We start from the raw sequence: 24805 nt of genomic DNA on the forward strand, positions 1-24805 counted from the left end.
TGACCCTCATGGCCGAGCGCACTGCCTCCTCCATGGAGAGAGTGGCGACTCTCATGGAGAGGCTCCTCCAGGAGATCAATCAGGACTTCCTGGAGATGCCTCGGACTTGCAAGCCCTCACACTGGCAATAACCTCAGGTGGTCAGTGTTAGTGTGGGAGATGGATTGGACACCCAGTATCCCAGCTAGGTGACCATCCATCAATGGTGAGCAGGGACGTACAAAGTGACCTGACGTTGGCGCACGAGCTGCCTGTCGTCTCTGCGGACTTTTCTCAGGGCGCTCCGAATGAGGGCAGCAGCTCCTCCGCCCCTCTGCCAGTGACCGTGGCATCCGATGAGGCTGTGATGACTGGGGAGATGCCAGCCATGGCACTGGCCGCTCACTCCCAGGCGGGGCCAGAACAGGCTCCACGGGCCAGAGGACAACCGCCAAGATCATCAAGGCCAGTAGGACAGCAGAGTGAGCAGGCTGTCTCCAATGCCGGTGCCAGTGAGGGGGGAACTTTTTTTTTTTTTGTAAAAATATACTTTATTCATAAAATATCTTCAATCACATTCCAAACCATTTCAATAACAACATTACAAGGGTACAATCCAGGTTACACTTTTACAAGATGTATCACCAGGTGCATCAGTACAAACAATATTACAATCATTTACAGCCTTTCATTTTGATCTGTACAGCCCGAGGGGCTCTAAACAGTTCCCAGTCTCTCGGTGCGCTGTGGTAGAAAGGTCTTAGACAGCGACCCTTCCCCATTGCGCCTTTGCGGCAGCTGCCCCAAGCTTTAGTGCGTCCCTCAGCACGTAGTCCTGGACTTTGGATTGTGCCAGTCCGCAACAATCGGTCGGGGACAACTCTTTGTGCTGGAAGACCAACAAGTTTCGGGCAGACCAAAGCGCGTCTTTCACCGAGTTGATGATCCTCCAGCTGCAGTTGATGTTTGTCTCGGTGTGTGTCCCTGGGAACAGCCCGTAGAGCACAGAGTCCTGTGTCACAGAACTGCTCGGGATGAACCTCGACAGCAACCACTGCATCTCTCTCCAGACTTTCTTTGCAAAGGCACAATCCACAAGGAGGTGAACAACGGTCTCTTCCCCACCACAGCCACCTCGAGGGCAACGTGCAGAGGGGGTGAGCCTCCTGGCGTGTAGGAAGGATCTGACGGGGAGGGCCTTTCTCACCACCAGCCAAGCTACGTCTTGGTGCTTGTTGGAAAGTTCTGGCGATGAGGCATTCTGCCAAATGACTTTGACAGTCTGCTCGGGGAACCATCCCACAGGGTCCACCCTCTCCTTATCCTTCAGGGCCTCTAGGACGTTACGTGCTGACCACTGCCTGATGGACTTGTGGTCAAAGGTGTTTTTCTGCATCAATTTTTCCACCAGGGACAGGTGGTACGGCACGGTCCAACTACTTGGAGCGTTCCGCGGCAGCGTGGCCAGACCCATCCTTCGCAACACCGGGGACAGGTAGAACCTCAGCACGTAGTGACACTTGGTGTTTGCGTACTGAGGGTCTACGCACCGCTTGATGCAGCCACACACAAAGGTGGCCATCAGTATGAGGGCGATGTTGGGCACGTTTTTTCCCCCTTTATCTAGAGGCTTGTACATCGCGTCCCTGCGGACACGATCCATTTTCGACCTCCAGATAAAGCGGAAGATGGCTCGAGTGATCGCCGTCGCGCAGGAGTCTGGAATGGGCCAGACCTGCGCCACGTACAGCAACAGCGAGAGTACCTCACACCTGATGACCAGGTTCTTACCCGCAATGGAGAGGGAGCGTCGCTCCCACATGCCCAGTTTCCTTTTCACCATAGCCACTCGCTCCTTCCAGTTTCTAACGCATGCCCCGGTCCCTCCGAACCATATCCCCAGCACCTTCAGGCCGTCAGCCCTGACAGTGAAGGGGACAAAGGATCGGTCAGCCCAGTTCCCAAAGAACATGGCCTCGCTCTTCCCACGATTTACCTTGGCTCCCGAGGCCAGTTCGAACTGGTCGCAGATGTGCATCAGTCTGCGCACCGACAGCGGATCCGAGCAGAAGACGGCGACGTCGTCCATGTACAGGGAGGCTTTTACCTGAGTGCCTCCACTGCCTGGGATCGTCACTCCTCTTATGCCCGGATCCTTCCTGATGGACTCGGCAAAGGGTTCTATGCAACACACGAAAAGGACAGGCGAGAGAGGACAGCCCTGCCTGACTCCAGATTTAATCGGAAAGCTATCTGTTTCCCACCCATTGATTGAGACTGCGCTACTGATGTTAGTGTAGAGCAGTTGGATCCAATTTCGAATTCCCTCCCCAAAGCCCATTTTGGAGAGCACATCCCCCATGTAGGTGTGCGATATTCTGTCAAAGGCCTTCTCCTGATCCAAGCTGATGAGGCAGGTATCCACACCCCTGTCCTGTACATAGGCAATCGTATCCCTGAGCAGCGCCAGGCTGTCAGAGATCTTCCTGCCTGGCACAGAGCAGGTCTGGTCAGGGTGAATCACCAATTCCAGAGCGGATTTGACCCGGTTGGCGATGACCTTGGACAGAATCTTATAGTCCACATTCAACAGTGAAATGGGTCGCCAATTTCTAATTTCCTCCCTTTCCCCCTTGTGCTTGTAGATGAGGGTGATGATGCCCTTCCTCATGGATTCTGACATACTACCGGCCAGGAGCATACTCTCGTACACTCCTAGCAGGTCTGGGCCGATCAAGTCCCACAGAGCCGAATACAACTCCGCCGGCAAGCCGTCGCTTCCGGGGGTTTTACTCTTCTCGAAGGACTCGAGGGCCTTAGTCAGTTCATCAGGAGTTAGCGGTTTGTCCAGGCTCTCCCGCGTACTGTGGTCTAAGACCTCCGTGATAGAGGACAGGAAGGACTGGGAGGCCGTGCTGTCCGTGGGCTTCACGTCATACAATCCGGCATAAAAGGATTTGCTGATCCTCAGAATGTCGGACCGTGATGACTTTACTGAGCCGTCTTCTTCCTTCAGGCTGCTGATCACAGAGCGCTCTCTGTGTACCTTTTGGAAGAAGAAACGTGAGCACGTCTCATCCTGCTCCACGGAGCGGACTCTGGAACGGAAGATGATCTTGGAGGCCTCCGAGGCAAAGTGCGAGGCTTGCTGGCCCTTCACCTCTTGGAGCTCCTCCTTGACGTCGACCCCCATCGACTGCAGCCGGAGCAGATTCTGCATCTTTTTCTGGAGTCGGGACATTTCCCTCTGTTCCTTTCTAGCTTTCTGGGTGCCTTTGCAGATGAAAAACCTCTTGATGCTTCCCTTGGTCGCTTCCCACCAGTGTGTCAGGGACTCAAAGAGGGGTTTCACGGTTCTCCAACCTTTGTAATCCCTCTTGAGCTCCTCAATGTTCTCTGGGGTCAGCAGTTGCACATTTAGCTTCCATGCCCCCCTGCCCACCCTCAGGTCCTTCTCCAAGTGGCAGTCCGCCAGTAGGAGGCAGTGGTCAGAGAAGAACACCGGCTTGACCTCGGTGGATCTGACTGTGAATGCACGGGACACAAACAGGAAGTCTATCCTGGAACGAATGGACCCGTCTGGCCGCGACCAGGTGTATCTACGCTGCGCTCCGTCTGCAGGGTTGCTGAAGACGTCGTGCAGCTTGGCATCCTTAACTGTTTCCATCAGGGATCTGGACGTAGCGTCCAATCTGCTGCCGGCCCTGCCGGATCTTCCAGCCGCATCGATGATGCAGTTGAAGTCACCGTCCAGAATGACCGGCCTGGAGGTCGCCAGCAGCAGTGGGAGCTGCTGAAAAACCTCCAGCCGCTCAGCCCCTTGTGCCGGGCCATACACGTTAATTAACCGGAGTGGAGCGTTCTTGTACATTATGTCTGCTACGAGGAGTCGCCCGCCCACCACCTCCTTGACCTCGGAGACGGTGAAGTTGCCTCCCCGCAGCAGAATACCCAGGCCGGAGGAACGAGAGTCGTTTCCGCCCGACCAGATCGATGGCCCGTGGGACCACCATCGTGACCATTGCCTGTAGGAGCTGAGGTGCGGTATCGCACACTCCTGCAGAAACAACAGGTCAGCTTTGACCTTGGCTAGGTAGTCCAAGGTCGCAACACATCGCGTAGTAGATTTAATGCTACGCACATTTATGGATACAATCTTTAAACCCATTTTAAAGCATTTATTCTCCTACCAAACCCACTGTCTCTGAGAGTCCCAGACCTTTAGTCTGCTCCTTCATACCCGTAGTGAGCTCAAATTCCTTCACTTTGGATGGGCTGAGGTAGATCTCCTTGGCCGTGTTCTGCTCCGGTGGCATCTGGAGGTTCACGTAGAGAGCGGGTTTTGAGATGACCTTTGCTGGAGAAGCTTCTCCAAAACTCACCCCCTCTGGGGTGTTGCTGTTCCCGGCTTCCTGGAGCTGGGGTGCGATGATTGCCTCACTGCTCCCAGATTCCAGGGGCTGTGGTGCACTGGCCTCCTCAGGTTGCAGGCAAAGTTGGGGTGCGCTGGTCTCCTTGTTGTCTCCAATTTTCTGGAGCTCGGGTGTCTCGTCCTCCAACGCCCTGGAGCTTTGCCGCCTCTTCTGTCGGTGCCGCTCTGGCACTTCATCATCCGAAGAGCTGCTGCCCTTGTCATCCGTGTCGGATGGGAGACGCCTCTTGCCGCTTCTCTGGGAAACGCCTTTGCTTCTTCTTCGCTCCCTCTTACTTTTCTTGTTCTTCACCGTCCGCCACTCCCCCTGCTGCTTTTCCACTGCTGCCTCCTCCTCCATTGATTCGCTGTCCTGAGGACTGGGAGGTTCAGGGGGTAGTGCTGTTGATTGGCTCTCTGTTGCCTCGATCTCTTTCTCCACCTTGTCTCTCTCTGTGTCCTCCTTTGTCCCGTTGAGCTCCCTGGGGGCCTTGGTGGTTGGAGTGACACGGAACATTTCTTCTGCTTCCCCCTGGTCGGCTTTGGCTGCCTGTGCGTAAGTACGGCAGCGTTTGGGGCAGGTCCTGTAGAGGTGACTTGCCTCGCCACACAGGTTGCAGCACTTGGCCTGTTTGCAGTCTTTTGTCTGGTGCCCTTCCTGTTTGCAGATCTTGCAGAGGGAGGCGCTGCAGTTGGCCGCCACATGGCCAGCCTTGCCGCATGAGCGACAATGCTTGGGTTGCCCAGCGTAGACCAGGTAGCCCCGGTTTCCCCCGATAGCGAAACTGGAAGGAGGGTGGAAAATGGCTCCCTTACCATCGGTCTTTAGCGTGACCTTAAACAGGCGTTTGCCTGTCCAGATCCCCAAGTCGTCTCGAATCTCGGTGCCGCTCCCCACCTTATCGAAGTACCTGGTGAGGAAGGTGACCACGTTGGCGACAGGGACGAAGGGGTTGTACACATGCACCATCACCACACGTTCCCGTTGCAACGGCAGAGAAAAGTGCGGCTCCGCCGTCAGGATCTTCATCTCCGGCAGGTCTCTCTTCTCCTCGAACACCCTCAGGAGCCGGACGCAGTCTGCCACCCGCTTGAACGTCACGTCAAAATAACCACCTTTGCGGGAGTCATGCAGGGTGAAGATCTCCGGAGCTTGGAAGCCGCACGCCTTCAACAGGATCCTCCTGGTGAAGAAGCCCCGATCCATAGGTGATCCTCCTTCGCTGTGGTTCACCGTGACTCGGACGGTGATAGGTAACCCACGGTATGGATTTGAATTGCGATTGGTTATCGCCCTTCCATCCCGACCTTGCCTTGGCAGGACCATGGTGTCGCCCCTGCAACACTTGATCTTAGCCAAAAGGCCAAGAAGCGATCGTCTGGACATAGCACCCACAAGCATAAACGTAAATCACCTTAGGCACAACACGGGCTTGTCACTGGTAGTTTTGTTTTGCCCAACTTTTAAGTTACTGTTAAGTTTGTGTGATGTTCAACACCTTTTCATTTAGTTTGATTTCTATATGCCAAGCTGCAAATCATTAAATGTGTTGGTTCTCAACAAGCCTCTTGGTGCTTCATTAGTTCTGCAGGTGAAGGGTAACCCATGATGTTATGAGTGACTTGTTTGTCATTGAACTTTATTGAAAAGGATCATAGTTCATGTTGTTGACCAAGCAAATGTTGCTCTCAGGTATCGAGTATAGAGCCTGCAGCCCTGGCATGTGGTGGTGGTTCATCTTTGGTAGGATAGCTGAAGGAGCATTGGATCAAAGCCTCCCGGGCGTCCCTGCCTCCTTGGAGGTTGCCCAGGTCAGCGTCTATCCCCTCAACGTTCTCCTGAGCGTGCTCGTCCTCAGACTCACTACTGCAGGACTGGGTCTGAGGCAGGTGGTGAGGGAGCCAACAAGAGGGAGAAACATACTTGACCACATGTGCCAGAACAGCTGTGTCAACATCTTCTTCCTTCACTGCGTCCCCCCTTTCCAGCGCTAGATTGTGGAGAGCAGAGCATGCAACCACTATCAGTGACACACGATCTGGGGGGTATTGCAGTGCGCCCCCTGAATGGTCCAGGCATTGGAAGCGCATCTTGAGATGGTTCCCTGTACCACTGCCCTTGTGGAGGCATGGCTATTATTGTACCGCTGCTCGGCCTCTGTTCTTGGATGGCAGAGGGGCATCATGAGCCACCTTTTGAGGAGATAGCCCTTGTCACCCACCAGCCATCCATCCAGCTGGGCTGGAGCACTGAACAGCCTTGGCACCTGGGAGTGTCTCAGGATGTATGCGCCATGGAAGCTGCCAGGGTACCTTGCACACACTTGCAGAACCTGCATCCTGTGATCACACACTATCTGCACGTTCATGGAGTGGAATCCCTTCCTGTTGAAAAACAGGAAGGGATTCCTCACCCGCCGGTGCCTTGATGGCCACATGTATGCAGTCGATTGCACCCTGGATGCGGGAAAGCCAGCAATCATTGCGAAGCCTCTGGCTCACTCTGTCTGGCTGGCCTCGTCTGTGTGGTAGCGAATGAAAGTCAATGCACATCTGAACAGAGTGTCTGTCACCAGCTTGACACAACTGTGGACAGCTGATTGGGAGGCTCCACAAAGATCACCCACTGACCCTTGGAAAGAGCCGGAGGCATAGCAGTTGAGGGCCACCATGACCTTCAGCGCCACTGGCATGGGTTGTCCACCCATATAGTTGGAGCTGATCTCAGGACCGATCATCTGACAGATGGAGGTCACTGTCTCCCTTGAGAGACGGAGCCTCCTTCAGCATTGCACCTCAGACATATTGAGGCAGTAAACCCTGGCAGCAGGATAGTGACGTCTTCTGTGGCCCGTTCCACCTTGGGCTTCCTGTTGGCCCTGCGCTCCTTGCGCCTGCGCCTCTCCTCCCACAGGTCACTCCCCTGGAGGCTGAATATGGACTCCTGGCTTCCTCCCACTTCTGGCCATCTCTTCCTCCTCAGAGGAGTTGCCTCCAGTGGAGACCACAAACCCCATTCCGAGGGGAAGGGGAGGCTGTCTGATACCTGCAAGGCCCCAACTGTTATGATTCCTCCAGAGTCAAGAACTGAAGCCTGTTATTTCTGTCAAAGCAGCTCTGAAGTGAAATGAAGTTGTCCTGTTCACACAACCAAGCAGCAGTAAGTAATAAAGTTCTAACAACTCGCATTAGCGAGTCCACTCACCCCGTTTATCCTGCCTGTGGATGAGGTTTATGAAAATGTGGCCTACCTGCCTGCCCATTGCACCCGTGCAACGCCCTGGACATCGCACGGGCTGCGCAAAATCGTTGTCAGTTGCTGCCTCAAGGGTCTTAACTGGCCCGTTAATTAATGGCGATGCACCTCTGAACTCATAGCGCGCCTGCCTTCTGAAATATCACGATGGCACACGGTGACGTCTGGACACATGCCCAACGTCATCGCGTGTCATTTTACGCACATGTGTGTTGGGCCTGCCTCGCACGCCAACTGTGAAATTCTGCACATAATTACAACCCTGTATAAACTTTGATTGAAAAGAGGAAAGCCGAACACAAAATAAACTTACATATAAATTCTTCATTTTTGTTAGAGATGGAAACTGTGGAAATGATTTACAAGTCCCAGATGCTCTAATTACCATAAGATATAGGAGCACAAGTAGGCCATTTGGCCCACCCAGTCAGGTCCGCCATTCAATGGAGATCATGGCTGATCTGATAATCCTCGACTCCACTTTCCTGCCTTCTCCCCATAGCCCTTGATCCCCGTACTGATTAAAAATCTGTCTATCTCAACCATGAATATATTTAACGACCCAGCCTCTATTGTAAAGAATTCCACAGATTCGCTACCTCCTGAGAGAAGAAATTCCTCCACATTTCTGACTTAAACGGGCAACCACTTAATCTGCGTTTATGCCCTCTGGTCCTAGACTCTCCCAGAAGAGGAAACAACCTCTCAACATCCACCCTGTCAAGCCCCCTAAGAATCTTATATGTTTCAATAAAGTTGCCCCTCATTCTTCTAAACTCCAATGAGTACAGGCCCAATCTACTCAACCTCTCCTCATAAGAAAATCTCTCCATTCCTGGGATCAACCTAGTGAATCTTCTCTGGACTGCCTCCAATGCCAGTATATCTTTCCTTAGATAAGGGGACCAGGACTGTTCACAGTATTCTAGGTGTGGTATAACTAGTGCCTTGTATAGTTTTAGCTAGACTTGCCTATTTTTATACTCCATTCCCTTTGAAATAAAGGCCAACATTCCATTTGTCTTACCTATTACCTGCTGAACTTGTGTGCTAGCTTTTTGCAATACATGGATGAGGACCCCCAAATCTCTCTGTGCTGCAGCTTTCTTCAGTCTCTCTCCATTTAAGGACAAAGCAGCCCACATCCACAAACATTCACTCCCTCCACCTCTGACACACAGGAACAGCAGTTTACTTCAGGAATTCATCAAGGCTCCTTTGACAGCACCTTCTAAATCCATGACCACTACCATCTAGAAGAACAAGGGCAGCAGATAGATGGGAACACCACCACCTGGAAATTCCCCTCCAAGTCATCCACCATCCTGATTTGGAAATATATCATCGTTCCTTCACTGTCGCTGGGTCAAAATCCTGGAACTCCCTTCCTAACAGTACTGTGGGTGTAGCTACACCACATGGACTGCAGCGGTTCAAGGTGGCAGCTCACCACCACCTTCTCAAGGGCAACTAGGAATGGGCAATAAATGATGGCCCAGCCAGCAAAGCCCACATCCCATGAATGAATAAAAAAAAGTAATATTCAGCTCCTCTATTCTTCTTGCCAAAGTGCATAACCTCACATTTTCCCACATTATGTTCTATCTGCCATATTTTTGCCTGCTCGCTTAACCTGTGTATATCCCTCTGTAGACTCCTTGTGTCATCCTCACCACTTGCCTTCCCACCTATTTTTGCATCATCCGCAAACTTGGCGACAGTACATTCATTTCCCTCATCCAAGTCATTAATATATATTGTAAATAATTGTGGCCCCAGCACTGATCCCTGTGGCACTCCACTAATTACAGGTTGCCATCCTGAAAATGCTCTCCGTAACCTAACTCTCTGTCTTCTATTAGTTAGCCAGTCCTCTATCCATGGTAATATGCTACCCCCAACAGCATTGGCTCTTAACATATTAAGTAGCCTTGTGTGTGGTATCTTATTGAACTCTTTTTGGAAATCCAAATATATTACATTTACTGGTTCCCCTTTATCTATCCTGCTTGTTACCTCCTTAAAGAATTCTAATAAATTTGTCAGGCATGATTTCCCCTCCATGAAGCCATGCTGACTCTGCTCGATTAGATTATGCATTTCTAAATGTCCTGCCATTTCATCCTTTATAATAGACTCTACCATTTTCCCAATGACAGGTATTAAGTTAAGTGGCCTATAGTTACCTGTTTTTTGTCTCCCTCCCTTTTTAAATAAGAACGTTACATTGGCAGTTTTCCAATCCTCTGCGACTTTTCCAGAATCTAAGGATTCTTAGTAGATGCACTGGTAGTAATCTTCCATCTCTGCAGCTATTTCCATTAATATCCTAGGTTGCAACCCATCAGGTCCAGTTGACTTATCGGCCTTTAGCCCCATTAGTTTCCCTAGTACTTTTTCTCCAGTGATAGTTATAGTATTTATTTCCTACCCCCCTTTTGCTCCATGATTATTTACTATTTTTGGAATGCTATTAATGTCTTCGATCGTGAAGGCTGATGCAAAGTACTTTTTCAACTTCTTTGCTTTTTCCTCGTTCCTCATTATTATTTCCCCAGCCTCATTCTCTAAGGGGCCTATATTTGGCCTCTGTCTTCCTTTTTATATATTTAAAGAAGATCTTACTGTCCGTTTTTACATTACTTGCTAGTTTACCCTCTAAGATTATTTTCTCCCTCTTTATTATTTTTTCAGTCATCTTCTGTTGGTTTTTTAAAAACTTTCCCAATCCTCTGGCTTACCACTATTCTTTGGATCTGTTAATGTGTAATGAGGCAGGTTTAATAAATGATCTCAGAGTAAAAGATCCCTTAGGAAACAGTGACCATAACATGGTGGAATTATGCATTCAGTTTGAGAGTGAGAAACTTGGGTCGGAAACAACTGTGCTAAACTTAAAATAAGGGTAATTACAAAGAATGTTTTTTCTTTCACTTTGGTACTATCCGTAACTTCCTTGGATAACCATAGTTGGTTTATCCCCTTCCTATAATCCTTCTTCCTCACTAGGATATATCTTTGTTGTGACCCATGAACTATTTTCTTAAATGTCTGCCATTGTTCATCAATCGCCTTTTCTGCTAAACTCCTTTCCCAGCCCACTCCAGCTAACTCTGCCCTCATTCCTTTGTAATTGCCCTCATAAGTTTAGCACAGTTGTTTCTGATTCAAGTTTCTTACCCTCAAACTGAATGCCAAACTCCACCATGTTATGGTCATTGTTTCCTAGGGGATCTTTTACTCTGGGATCATTTATTAAACCTGCCTCATTACACATTACCAGATCCAAAATAGCCTGATCCCTGGATGGATCCACAACATATTGTTCTAGGAAACTGTCCCAAGTACACTCTATGAATTCTTGCTCGTGGATACCTCTGCCAATTTGATTTTCCCAATCTACATGAAGATTAAAGTCAGCCATGATTAAAAAACTACCTTTTTTACATGCCCGCATTATCTCCTGATTTATTCTCTGTCCTATAGCATAGCTACTGTTAGGGGGCCTATAGACTACTCCCAACAGTATCTTCTTCTCCTTGTTATTTCTTACCTCCACCCATATGGATTCCACATCTTCTGATCCAAGATCATTTCTTGCTATCATACTTATTTCATCTCGTACTAACAAAGCTACCCCACCACCCTTTTCTTCCTGCCTGTCCTTTTGAAAAGTCACATACCCCTGAATATTTAGTTCCCAGCTTTGATCTCTTTGTAACCATGTCTCCGTAATGGCTATAAAATCATACCCATTAACCTCTATTTGTGCCATTAATTCATTTATTTTGTTCTGAATACTATGTGTATTTGAGTAAAGAGCATTAATTTTGCCTTTTTACCTTTTCTTCCCCAATTGATCTTAATTGCTGCTGTTTTTTTATGTTTGTACACTCTGTCCATTCCTTTCACACTCTGGGTATCATTACCTAAGTAGCTGCCCTGCAATGCAACCATATCCTTTTGCTTTGTAAGCCTACGTATCCCCTCTCCAGAACCCTCTCCCCTTCTATTTAGTTTAAAGCTCTCTCTACTGCCCTAGTTATTCTATTTGCCAGGACACTGGTCCCAGCACAGTTCAAGTGAAGCCCATCCCACCCGAACAACTTCCCTCAACCCCAGTACTGGTAAAAGTGCCCCATGAACTGAAACCTATTCCTCCCACACCAATCTTTGAGCCACGCATTTAATTCCTTGACTTTATTTACCCTATGCCAGTTTGCCTGTGGTTCAGGTAGTAACCCCAAGATTATTACCTTGGAGGTTCTGCTTCTTAATTTAGCTCCTAATTGCTCAAATTCTTTCAGCAGAACCTCCTTTCTAGTCCTATCAATGTAGCTGGTACCAAAATGAATGACGCCAACTGGATCTATTCTCTCCCACTCCAAGTTCCTCTCCAGCCCTGAGGACATGTCCTTAACCCTGGCACCAGTCAGGCAACACGGCCTTCAGGACTCATGCTCACTGCTGCAGAGAACAGTATCTATCCCCCTAATTATACAGTCCCCTACCACTTCTATGTTGTTATTTCCTCCCCCCACTTGAATGGCTGCCTGTACCACGGTGCCATGGTCAGCTTGCTGGTCCTCCCTGCAGTCCCTGCTCTCGTCCACACAGCTTGCAAGAACCTTGTAACTGTTGGAAAATTGAGGGGCTGAGGCTCCTTGAACGCTACCCCTTGGGTCCCTATAACTGCCTCACCTGCAGTCACAACCTCCTGTCCTTGATCACAGACCAAATTCGAATTATCTGACCTGTGGGCTGTGAATGCCTCCTGGAGCAAAGTCCAGGTAACTTCCTGGCGCAATATCTGCAGCTCGGACTCCAGCTCTTTAACTCAGATCCGAAGTTCCTCGAGCTGCAAACTGTGTTCACTCTGGATCACCTTGGTGTCCAGCAGCCCCTGCATGCTGCAGCAGCAACACATCACCTGTCCTGCCATTACCATCGTATTTAATTTAATTTAATAATTAATTACCCTAGCATCCCTGCTTTTTACACTTTATTGAAATTTATTATTTACACCAGTATCGACCTTATACTTAACAAGGTATTTTAAGAAAGAGAAAATAAAAATTAGATATCTAAACACTAACCATAGACCTTAATTTTAATCTAAAGTCTAGAAATACTCACCAATTCAACTCACCAATCAGCTGCCCTCCATGCTGTTTTCAAATGAAGTCTCCCCACTCTCTGTTTTAAATAAAGTCCACACGCTCACCCACTCTCTGTTTTAAATAAAGTCCACACGCTCACCCTGCTCTCTGTTTTAAATAAAGTCCACATGCTCACCCTGCTCTTTGTTTTAAATAAAGTCCACATGCTCACCCTGCTCTCTGTTTTAAATAAAGTCCACATGCTCACCCTGCTCTCTGTTTTAAATAAAGTCCACATGCTCACCCTGCTCTCTGTTTTAAATGAAGTCCACATTCACCCGCTCTCTAAAATCACTCTATGTTTTAATTGTGGTACTGTAAATTCATTCCAGAGGGATGGGCTATGGATTTTTTCTGATTTGGTCCCCTTGTTGTAGCCCCATCTTTAGCTATTCATTGCCAGATATGTCTGTACAGCATCAAACAATATCAGGCCTCGCTCTCCATTGCCAAAATTCTCACTAGTCCAGGATCACCCCGAAGTGTAAAGATGGACCCCTCAGCTTCTTTACCCCACTGTCAACTGTCTCCTTAAACTGCTCTCCATCCTCACCTCCAACAATAAGTATGAGGAGATCATGGACTTCTTAGTCACTAAGATGGAGACCATTCATTTTGCTATATGAATATATTGATGATGGAGTCAATCGTTTCCATCTTGTGAACATTTCTTTCCCTGAACAAGGTGTTTGTTGTCACTGATAGTTATAGGGTTAAACTCCATAACTGAATGAAAATGAAAGATTCTTATCGTGAATTCCTGCCAGTAAAATGATGAATCACAGATGTACAAATGTGTCCAAATTCCACCTAGATTTGCTAGGCTCCTCCCTCTTGATTCTATAGTTGGAATCTCAAGGTGTTTAAATCAAACATCCATTTTCATCAGACCTCTTTGCTCTTGGCCTTTGAAAGGTAAGGAAGAAACCATTGTATCATGCTTGTGGGCTAGGAGGCATGTAAATTGGCAAAATTAGGAAGTGTAATGAGCACAACCATTGGTTTGACTCTTTAAGGATACAGAAAAAACGTGTAGAGTTAGTGCTGGGAATACCCAAGGATTAAAACTGGATCACTTCCTCAGAAGCGTGGTATAGCCCCTTGACACTCCTTATATTGATAGTGATAATGATAGTTTAACCTACTATTGTCCAAGTGTTTAATTGCATTTCTGCTTCAAGTCCTTCTCTGGGACTTGAGGCTAAATTCTCCGGTCAGCGAGTGAGGGCAGGGCTCACTTGCCGATGCGTAAAATGATGCGTGGTGGCATCGGATAGGCGTCCCGAATTCACTGCGTGTCATTTAGATTTCCAGTTCAGCGGGTGCGCAGCTGACTTGGCTGCATGCCTGCTGAACTGTCAAAGACCTTTTAAGGCTCGTTAAAAACTAATTTAAGCAATTAAATGAGCTGCCTGTCCAACCTTAAGGTTGGCGGGCAGGCCAGGAGCCCTGGCACGAACTAGAAAAAGCATGAAACCTCATCCATGGGTGGGATGAGGTTTCATGTAGGGTTTTAAAATTTTTAATAAAGTTTTTTTGGAAATTATGAACATGTCCCAACTCATGTGACATTGTCACATGAGGCGACATGTTAGGGAAATTTAATTTTTCTATTTTAAGCTTCTTCATATTTAGATCGGGGGCACTGATCGGGTTCGCGCCCGCCCCCACCTGCCCCGCACAATCGCCCCCGACGGGGAGAAATTTCTGCCCTTGGTCAAATAATGCAAGCCAAAGGAATGCTACACTGTCAGAGATGCTGTCCTTCTGATTAAAGATTAATCTGAGGCTCCATGTTCCTGTTAGGATGGATAGCAAATCTCCCACAGCACTAGGATTACCTGGGAGTTTCCTGGGATATGGGCCATGTCCACTGTTTCTAACAGCCTGGGAGAATTACACTTTCTAATTTCAAACCTCAGCTGCCGCCCTGTTATGATCCTAGCTGATGTTACTACTGGACAAGTCAGATCCCAGGGTGCAACCCGGTTTGATAGATCTTAATTTTTATTTTTTGTTTAGATACGTGGAGAGTGGTTACTGAACAGAGTCACAAGAGTCAGCTGATGAACTTTTAACAAAAGAATAAAACATTTATTAAACCAGAAAAGATGAACTATATTACATTACTCCTTCACTCACACTAATACCTTTACAGGTATATACAGATTTGTAAGGATAACACAAGTTGCAAAGCTATCTTATACTCTAATGTCCATGTAAACCAATAGGCAACCTGTGGTCAGGCGCACCACACTCTGAAACCAAGTGACAGATGCCACCCCAAACAGATGCTATGGACCCCTCATCAACTCTCCCCAGACGCTTGTCACACCATGAGCCAATTTGTCTCACTGAATTCCTTCTTTCACACGAGGGTTTCCAATCTCCACTCTTGAACTTGCTCTGGAATCTTCTCCCAAACAATGCTTTTTCTCGGATGCCTTCCACAAGGGTTCACCTCCAGGGTTTCGAACTCTCCTTCCGATGTTCCTCTCCCCTGGATCGTCACGTGCATTCAAACTTCCTTCCATGTACTCTCTCTTACTGACTCAGCTGTGCCAATAGAACACCACTGCTTCATATGTCCATAGTAAAGAGTTACAGACCTTCAGCTGTCTCCTTGGGCCTTTTGGCTTCTTGCATGCCTATAATGCTTTAAATCTGCGTCCTGCAATTTTCTTTTCTTTAAGCTTGAAGCTTGGAGCCTTCCTCTCTGCTCCCTAGTTTCCCTTCCACAGAATAGGACCTTTTCCAGATACATGTCCTTGTCCTTTGACTAGACTGTCCTCTTGGGGCCATTCCTGTTCTAGTCCCCTGGATTTGGGGACTTTCTTTAGTTTCTGGAACCTGCTTCTGCCATTCCTTCTCCAGTCCAGCTTCTCCTTGCTGCTGGCTTCAACTTTAGTTTGGGACTTGCTATCTGTCCCTCTGCCATCCAGCTCTCAGGAATCCTGGCTTCAACTGAACTGAAATTACTTTTCTAGTTTTCTCTGTCTCTGTGGGTCCTTCTCTCTGGACCCCTGTTGCTAGGCAACAGCACAGTTTTTTTCCCTTCTTTGTTTTACCTTCTCTTCAAGAGTCATAAAATCTCTATTAAATCTCTATGAAACTAAAACTCAACTTCTCATTTTCTTAACACACAAATACAGAAATATAAATTAAACTTAAACTTAAAGATAAACATTATCCTAAACACACCCAAATGCACATATGACTTACTTAAACTATTTTTATTTCCTAACACCCCTATCCTACTTGCATTATCAACAGCTTTCGCTGCAGAAAGGCTTCCAGCTTATGTAGCATCAGAAGGATTAAAGCTTGAGTTGGGGGAAATGAAGACTGGGGAATGGGGTGGGTGGGGGTAGTGGATGTGTGTGCAAGGGGCTCAGCGTTTCTTGCAGAGCTGGGTGCAGCAGCAGTTGTAACATGATGAATGGGAGCAATCTCGAGAGAAGCAATCTGTAAATGAGTAAGTGAAACCTGGGGTTTTACTTGGGGCAAATAGTGGAAGATTGTTTCCACTGGTGGGTACATAGCTGACTAATTTGATTACCTTCTTTGATGAGATTGATCAGGGTAGCGTAGTGCATATATGGACTTTTGGAAAGCATTTGGCAAAGTGCCAAACAGGTGACATGAGAAGCTGGAAGCCCGTATAATAAGGGGAAAGGGATACTAAATTGACTCAGTGACAGGAAGCAAAGTATGGTGGTGGATGGATGCTTTTCTGATTGCGAGGAGTTTTGCAGTGGTGTTCCCCAAGGGTCAGTTTTCCCTCTGGCAGAGATCTCTTTACCTTTTCAGCTCTGATCAAATGACCGAAATACTGACACTTTTTAGAGTTCCTTTTGCTCTTGCAATTTCAAAAGGGAACATGGAAGTGAAAATGCCAATCAAAGCGCTTCCATTTTGGATCCATTGGATCCCCGTCTCCATGCCTCAGTATCTTGATGACCAAGTCTGTCCCTGCATAGGTGCAGATGGAGCAGTCTTTGGCAGGAGTCTCAGAGGCTCCAACACCCAAAAGTTGCTGATGGAGAACATCTCAACAGTCAGAGCAACCTTTCCCCATCTCTGCAGAAGCCACAGTAGTTGCACCATGTAGGAGCTGTAGGAAAAGGAGGAATAAATCTTTGTAGCTGTACACTGATATGCACATGGATGTATATGAAAATGTTATGTTGGTAAGTTTCTGTTCTTTAGTAGAATCTCATACAGTGCACCACTTTCCCTTTTTGCCCATTCTTAGTTGCTGGTTGACAAGATTCTTTTTAACTGCTTGATGATGAATGTGAAAAGATCGATGGGGACCAATGGGGAAGGTGGTTGAGTGTTTGCAGGACTGCTCTGTGTTAGTGGCATTGTTGGCTATGGAATGGGGGTAGGAGGTGACAAGGGGATGAGGTGATAGGGAAGAGTGCCTATTGCCTAGGGTTCTGACGTTCTTTCACTGATGCAACCTGAGTGAACCTTGCGTTAATAAGGCATCTCTAACATCCTGGAAAGCTATGAAAGCAGCTACTGCTGCATTACCCTCATTGCTTTCCTCCTCTTCCTCCTCCACTTCCTTGGATTCATCCATAAATGATGTGTGCTTCCACATGCAGGCAAACCCACACACTGCTCCAGGTTAAAATTCCCTCCAGCTTTTCAGGTCGATGGCCTATCAGCAGAACTGGAAGCTGTTAGAGATGAACTGGTTTTAAGCAAGTGCAGAGCCAGAGAAAAGAAGTGGAGGGTGGTTTGGGGGCTTGAGCAATGAGGAGAAGGCTAATGGGAAGGACTGTGATAAGGTGGAGTAGAGGAGGGATTAAATGATAAAAGGGATGATGGCAAGGCAAAAGGGGGTGTTAATGGGACAATAAAGAATCTATTACCTCTGCTGCATGACAGCTATACTACTGGGAGTGAAGGAAATGTGGGCTTGTGCTTGGGGTGGGGATCCTGTATTGGTATATGGCCCCCAGGTCCAGCCGCCTTTATCCAACTTCCTCTGCCACATTACTGGACCACAAAGCTTTAACATATTTGCCAGATTATCCAGGCTTCTCTCTGTGCCTGTGACCATTCATGCCCACTGTGGACTAATCGTTTGGTTCCCGTATTACCCCGTGTTTTGTGAGGTAAATATTGGCCAGGAATCTGAGGAGGGCTCCCCTTCGCTTATTTGAAATGGTTGGGATCTTTTACATTTAACTAAGAGGATAGTTGGGACCTCAGTTTAACATTTCATGTGCTGGATGGTACCCAGTACAGTGCAAAAAGTACCACAGAATAGTGTTTATACTAAAACAACAGTGCTAAATGAGTTTATTTAGATGTTGACCATTTATATAAACTCAATTGGGTTAATATTGTCATACAATTCAATTCTAATCCAGATAAGGGCACTATAAACATGAAAGAGTTGGTGTCACCAAGGTAAGTATTTGATTACTTATCTGCTTCCCTGAGCAGTGGAATGCAGTTGTGAAAGGATATACAAACCTTTGACCCCAATGCTCCTGTAAAATACCTTCCCACCTCCAACCTCGCTTTCCTCTCAAAGTCCTGAATATGTTGTCACCTCCCAAATCCATTCCCACCTCTCCTGGAACTCTAAGGCCAGGATTTTCCGGTAGGCAAGCAGGGGGCGGGGCCTGCTCGCCGACGCGTAAAATGACGCGGGATAATGTCAGACAGAACTCCTGAAGTCACCCCGCCCCATTTCAATTTTCAGGTAGGCAGGGGCTCAGCAAAATCAGCTGTGCGCCCGCCGACCTGTCAATGGCCAATTGAGGTCAATGACAGAGTCATTAAAGTAATTAATGGACCTGCCCGTCCAACCTTAAGGTTGGCGGGCAGGCCAAGAGCCCTGGTGGGCAATAGAAAAAACATGAAACCTCATCCACGGGCGGGATGAGGTTTCATGTAGGTTTTAAAAAATTTAATTAAAGCGTTATTAAAAGTTATGGACATGTCCCAGCTCATGTGACAGTGTCACATGAGGCGACATGTCAGGGAATTTTTTTTTCTATTTTTAATAATTTTTAATGTACATCACTTTGCCTCAGGGAGATGAGTGCGCTCTTTCGCCTGCACATGGAGCGTATAGCGCTTCCATGCAGACATCACGCTGGGCGGGCCTTAATTGGCCCGCCCACATAAAATGGCGGCACGCCCCCGATCGGGAGTGCTGATCGGAGGTGCACACCTGCATGTCCAGTCTTCAACTTCCCCCCCGATAGGAGGTAAATTCTGTCCCATGTTTGAATCGCTCCAATCAGGTTTTTGCCCCAGTCGCAGTTCCAAAACTGTTCTCATCGAAGTCACAAAAGGCATCTGACTGTGACAAAGTAAAACTTCCCTCCCGTCTTTCTTAATCTTTTTGCTACCATTTACACGGCTGACCACTCCATTCTTCTCCGACAAATCTCTACTGTCATCCAGCTGGGTGGGACTGCTCTCATCTGGTTCCCTTCTTAGCTATCCATTCAGAGCTAGAGTATCACTTCCAATGGCTTCTCTTCCTGTTCCCGTTCCGTTACCTCTGATGTCTCCCAAGGATCGATTCCTTGGTCCCCTCCTATTTCTCATCTACATGCTGCCCCTCGGTGCCATCACCCAAAAGCACAGTATTAGTTTTCACATGTATGCTGATGACACCCAGCTCTATGTCAATACCAACTCTCTCGACTCCTCCACTGTTGTTCAATTATCAGACTGCTTATCCAATGTCCAGTGCTGGATGGGCAGAAATTTTCTCCAATTAATTGCTGGGAAGACTGAAGCCATCGTTTTTGGTACCTGCTTCAAACTCCATTCCCTAACTACTGTCTCCATCTATCTCCCTGGCAATAGTTGGCGATGGAACCAGCCTGTTCATACCCTTGGTATCACATTCAACCTCAAGATGAGCTTCTGACCTCATATTCTTGCCATTACTAAGACTGCCAATTTTCACCTCTTAACATTGTCAGCTTTCGCCTGTGTTTCATGTCATCTGCTTCTGGACCCGCGATCATGCTTTTGTTACCTCTAAATTTAACTGTTCCAACATACTCCTGGCTGCTGTCCCACATTCTACCCTCTAAATTTGAGGGCATTTAAATCTCTTCTGCCCATATCTTAACTTGCAGGAAATCCTGTTCCCCTATCACCCCTATATCCGCGAAACTATATTGTCTCCTGGTGAAACGCCATCTTGCTTTTAGAATTATCATACTGTTTCTCAAATCTCTCCCTTGCCACTCCCTATCTCTGTAGTCTCCTCCAGCCCCACAACCCTCTGTGATATCTGCGCTCCTTTAATTCTGACTTCTTGTGCCTCTCCAATTTTAATCACTCCCGTTGGTGGCCGTTGAAGTGTTTTGTCACTTCTTAACAATTAGGAATCTATCTGCTATCTGCTTCTGAACCCCAGCTTCCTGTGTAAAAAACAGAAGGTTCCATTATTCCTTATTCTACACCAGAGGGCAATACATCCAGGACTTAGCACACCCTACTGGCAGGTTTTATGTATCACAATTCTTTTTAACTAAAATGTCCTTTTACAAAAAAGCATAAACGTTAAACACAAAGATCACATCTCCTCCCCTTTAGCCAAGAACAAATTGGTCAGGCGGTTTGCAGATCTGCTTTGGTCTAGAGAGGAGTGTTGGCTTAGGTGTCTCAGTTTGTTTGCTTAGAAATGGAAGGTTCTGCTGTTCCGCTTGTTTCTGTTCAGGTTCAGCAATTGCAGCTACAGGTGCTACAGGTTTGTCAGTTGAATCAAGTCGTGTTTCACCAACTGGAGCAGATGTTTCCCAGAAATCTTCCACTGTGACTGGAGATCCCTGGAAATTTGGTTCCTTGGATTTGGCTTCTTTAGTCTGGTCAGTGTTTCCCTTCCAGGTTCCACAGGAAGATTCAACATCATAGGTCAATGGTCTTTGACGCTTGATGAATCTTCCCAGGAGCCACATTGGTGTTCCACAGTAATTACAGACCCAAACAGACTAATCCAGATTAAACTCACGAGCTGGTTTACTTGTGTCATGTGACCTTTCCTGAGCAAGTTGCCTGTGTGATGTGACCTTTTCTGATCAAGTTGCCTTGAACCAATCTTTCCTTTCAAATCCGGACTCAACAAATCCATTCTGGTATGCAGTCATCTTCCAAACATCAGCTCAGCAGGAGATACACCTATTGTTGAATGTGGAGCGTTACAATACATCATCAAAAAATTCTTCAGCTTCAGCTTCCAATCTGCATGAATCCTCCCCTTCAATATGGCCATTTTCAATGTCCGGACAAAGTGCTCCACTTTACCATTTGAGGATGGGTGGTAAGGCGAGATGAGAATCTGCTTGATCCCATTGTTTTTCAGGAATGTTTGAAATTCACATGATGTGAACTGTGTGTCATTGTCAGACACAATCTGCTCTGGCAATCCAAAAGGAGTGAACACATTCCGGAGAGCATCGATGGTCTTTGCTGAAGTAGTCGACATCATGGGAATAACATGAGGCCACTTTGTGCAGACATCCACCACGATCAGGAATGTATGTCTGAGAAGTGGTCCAACAAAGTCCACATGAAGTCTCTGCCATGGGTAGTCAGGCCAAGCCCATGGATGTAATAGGGCAGGGACAGGAGAAGACTTCATTTCTTGGCGTGGAAGGCAATCACTGACCATGCCTTCAATGTCTTTATCCAGGTGTGGCCACCATACATGTAGATGAACTAATGTTTTCATTTGGACGATTCCCATGTGACTGAGGTGAAGTTCTTCTAACACTGGTGTTTGGAATTTTGGAGGAATAACAACTCTGGTTCCCCATAACAAACAACCGTCTTGCAGAGTCAGCTCAAATCTACGCATGTAGTAAGGGTTAAGCTCAGTAGTCACTTCTTGAGGTACACACCAACCCTTCTGTGTGTACAGGAAAACTTTGGAGAGCACAGCATCCCTCTGCTGTGCTTGAATTTGATCCACTTTAACAGGTAACATGTCTATCTAGTTCACATTGAAAGCAGTGACTTCACTTCGGGTTGTAGAGCTGTGGTGTAACCGAAGTCTGGAAAGTGCATCCGCTTTTCCATGATTCTCAATAGAACGAAATGTAATTTCATATTAGTAAACAGATAAGATCAGTGCCCACCTCTGTAGGTGTGCAGCGGCAAGTATTGGGGTTTGTGACTTTGGCATAAGCCACCAGGTCAAAGGCTGGTGGTCTGTAATTAATGTGAGTTTACACCTGTACAAATATTGGTGGAATTTCTTGACCCCGTAGTTTAGTCCAGCTGCACACCAAGAAACAAAGGAAAGAAACACCTTTCTTATATCCCTCTGTAAGTGTATTCAAAACCTGTGATGGTCAGGTTACAGCCTGCCTGGTCAGCTGCGTGACTGGTCAAAGGTGCTGTCACCCCCCTCATGGACATAGTCCCTATGAACTGTTTCAAAAATGCCCTTTTTGACTGTTACAAGACCTGTCATGTTGGAAATGAGTCATTGGCTCTGCTTTTTCTCTCTGCAGATGCTGCTGGGCCTGCTGGGTTTTTCCAGTTTTCTGTTTCTGTTCCAAACATTCCACTTGTTTGCTAAGCATCACCCAGGTCTATCTTCACATTGTTTTTCAGAGGACAACTAAAAAGGAAATAAGGAGGGAGAAGATTAAATATGAGGATAAACTAGCCAGTAATATAAAAGAAGATTGCAAGAGTTTTTTGTTTTAGATATATAAAGGGTAAGAGAGAGGCAAAAGTGGACATTGGACTGCTGGAAAATGACACTGGAGAAGTAGTAGTGGGGAACAAAGAAATGGCGGAGGAACTGAATAAGTACTTTGCATCAGTCTTCACAGTGGAAGACACGAGTAACATCCCCAAAGTTCAAGAGAGTCGGGGGCAGAGGTGAGTATGGTGGCCATTAGCAAGGAGAAGGTGCTAGGAAAACTGAAAGGTCTGAAGGTGGATAAATAACCTGGGCCAGATGGATTACACCCCAGAGTTCTGAAGGAGATGGCTGAAGAGATAGTGGAGGCGTTAGTGGTGATCTTTCAGGAATCACTGGAGTCAGGGAGGGTCCCAGAGGACTGGAAAATCGCTAATGTAACCCGCCTGTTTAAGAAGGGAGTGAGGCAAAAGACGGGAAATTACAGGCCGATTAGCCTGACGTCGGTCGTTGGTGAGATTTTAGAGTCCATTATTAAGGATGAGATTTCAGAATGCTTGGAAGTGCATGGTAAAATCGGGCAAAGTCAGCATGGTTTCATCAAGGGGAGGTCATGCCCGACAAATCTGTTAGAATTCTTTGAGGAGGTAATGAGTAGGTTAGACAAAGGAGAGCCAATGGGTGTTATCTACTTGGACTTCCAGAAGGCCTTTGGCAAGGTGCCGCATAGGAGGCTGCTCAGTAAGATAAGAGCCCATGGTGTTAGAGGCAAGGTACTAGCATGGATAGAAGACTGGCTGTCTGGCAGGAGGAAGAGAGTGGGGATAAGGGGGTCCTTCTCAGGATGGCTGCTCAGTAAGATGAGAGCCCATGGTGTTAGAGGCAAGGTACTAGCATGGATAGAAGATTGGCTGTCTGGCAGGAGGCAGAGAGTGGGGATGAGGGGGTCCTTCTCAGGATGGCGGCCGATGACTAGTGGGGTTCCGCAGGGGTCAGTGTTGGGACCACAACTTTTCACTTTATACATTGATGATCTAGATGAAGGAACTGAGGGCACCCTGGCTAAGTCTGCAGATGATTCAAAGATAGGTGGAGAGACAGGTAATATTGAGGATGCGGGGAGGCTGTAGAAGGATTTAGACAGGTTAGGAGAATGGGCACAGAAGTGGCAGGTGGAATACAACGTGGGGAAGTATAAGGTCATGCACTTTGGTTGGAAGAATAGAGGCATAGACTATTTTCTAAATGGGGGGGGAGAATTCAGAAATCTGGAGTGCAAAGGGACTTGGGAGTCCCAGTCCAGGATTCTCTTAAGTTTAACTTGCAGGTTGAGTCAGTAGTTAGGAAGGCAAATGCAATGTAGGCATTTATTTTGAGAGGACTAGAATATAAAAGCAGGGATGTGCTGCTGAGGCTTTATAAGGCTCTGATCAGACCACATTTAGAATATTGTGAGCAATTTTGGGCCCCGTATCTCAGGAAGGATGTGCTGGCCCTAGAGAGGGTCCAGAGGAGGTTCATGAGAATGATCCCAGGAATGAAAGGCTTAACATATGAGGAACGTTTGAGGACTCTGGGTCTATACTCGATGGAGTTTAGAAGGATGAGGGGGGATCTGATTGAAACTTACAGAATACTGAAAGGCCTGGATAGAGTGGACGTGGGGAAGATGTTTCCATTAGTAGGAGAGACTAGGACCCGAGGGCACAACTTCAGGGAAGACCTTTTAGAACAGAGATGAGGAGAAACTTCTTTAGCCAGAGAGTGGTGAATCTATGGAATTCATTGCCACAGAAGGCTGTGGAGGTCAGGTCATTGAGTGTATTTAAGACCGAGATAGATAGGTTCTTGATTGTTAAGGGGATCAAAGCTTACGGGGAGAAGGCGGGAGAATGAGAAACTTATCAGCCATGACTGAACGGCTGAGAAGACTCGATGGGCCGAATAGCCTAATTTCTGCTCCTATGTCTTATGGTCTTATGGTTTCAAGGGTCCTCACTCCCCTGACCACAATGATAAACTATGAGACCAGAAGAAGTTTCAAGATTCCCTTAATGAGCTTTTTCCTGTCAATCTCCCGATAATCATGGGTATTGGTGCCATTGGCATGCTTGTAATAAAAACAGACCCATCCGCGACTTCTTGTAATTGCAGGCTTTTAGTCGTTTTATTGTCTCCATCTGGCCTTAAGAATGGATTCCTGTTTAAATGCTTGCTTGCACAGGTGAATTGACTAGCGGCAGAAATTTTTGCTTGGTGGGCATGCACGCGCCTGACCTGCTCATGTGTGAAATGATGCGCGTTGACGTTGGCCAAGCGTGCTGATGTCAACACGCAGTCTTGTGATAGTTTGGTCA

At 47.2% G+C, this 24805-nt stretch overlaps 1 protein-coding gene across 1 annotated transcript in view; it reads left to right on the forward strand.

Moving 5' to 3' along the window:
* Positions 1-13666: 13666 nt before the first annotated feature.
* The window catches only part of LOC144679913 (actin, cytoskeletal 1-like), a 33464-nt gene continuing 22325 nt past the window's right edge, over positions 13667-24805 (forward strand). Inside the window, exon 1 of the mRNA XM_078540872.1 lies at positions 13667-13720. The gene's annotated coding sequence lies outside the window, so the exon portion shown is untranslated. The remainder of the gene's footprint in view (positions 13721-24805) is intronic.

This window comes from Cetorhinus maximus, chromosome 4, assembly GCF_964194155.1.
Source record: "Cetorhinus maximus chromosome 4, sCetMax3.hap1.1, whole genome shotgun sequence".
Taxonomy (NCBI): Eukaryota; Metazoa; Chordata; class Chondrichthyes; order Lamniformes; family Cetorhinidae; genus Cetorhinus; species Cetorhinus maximus.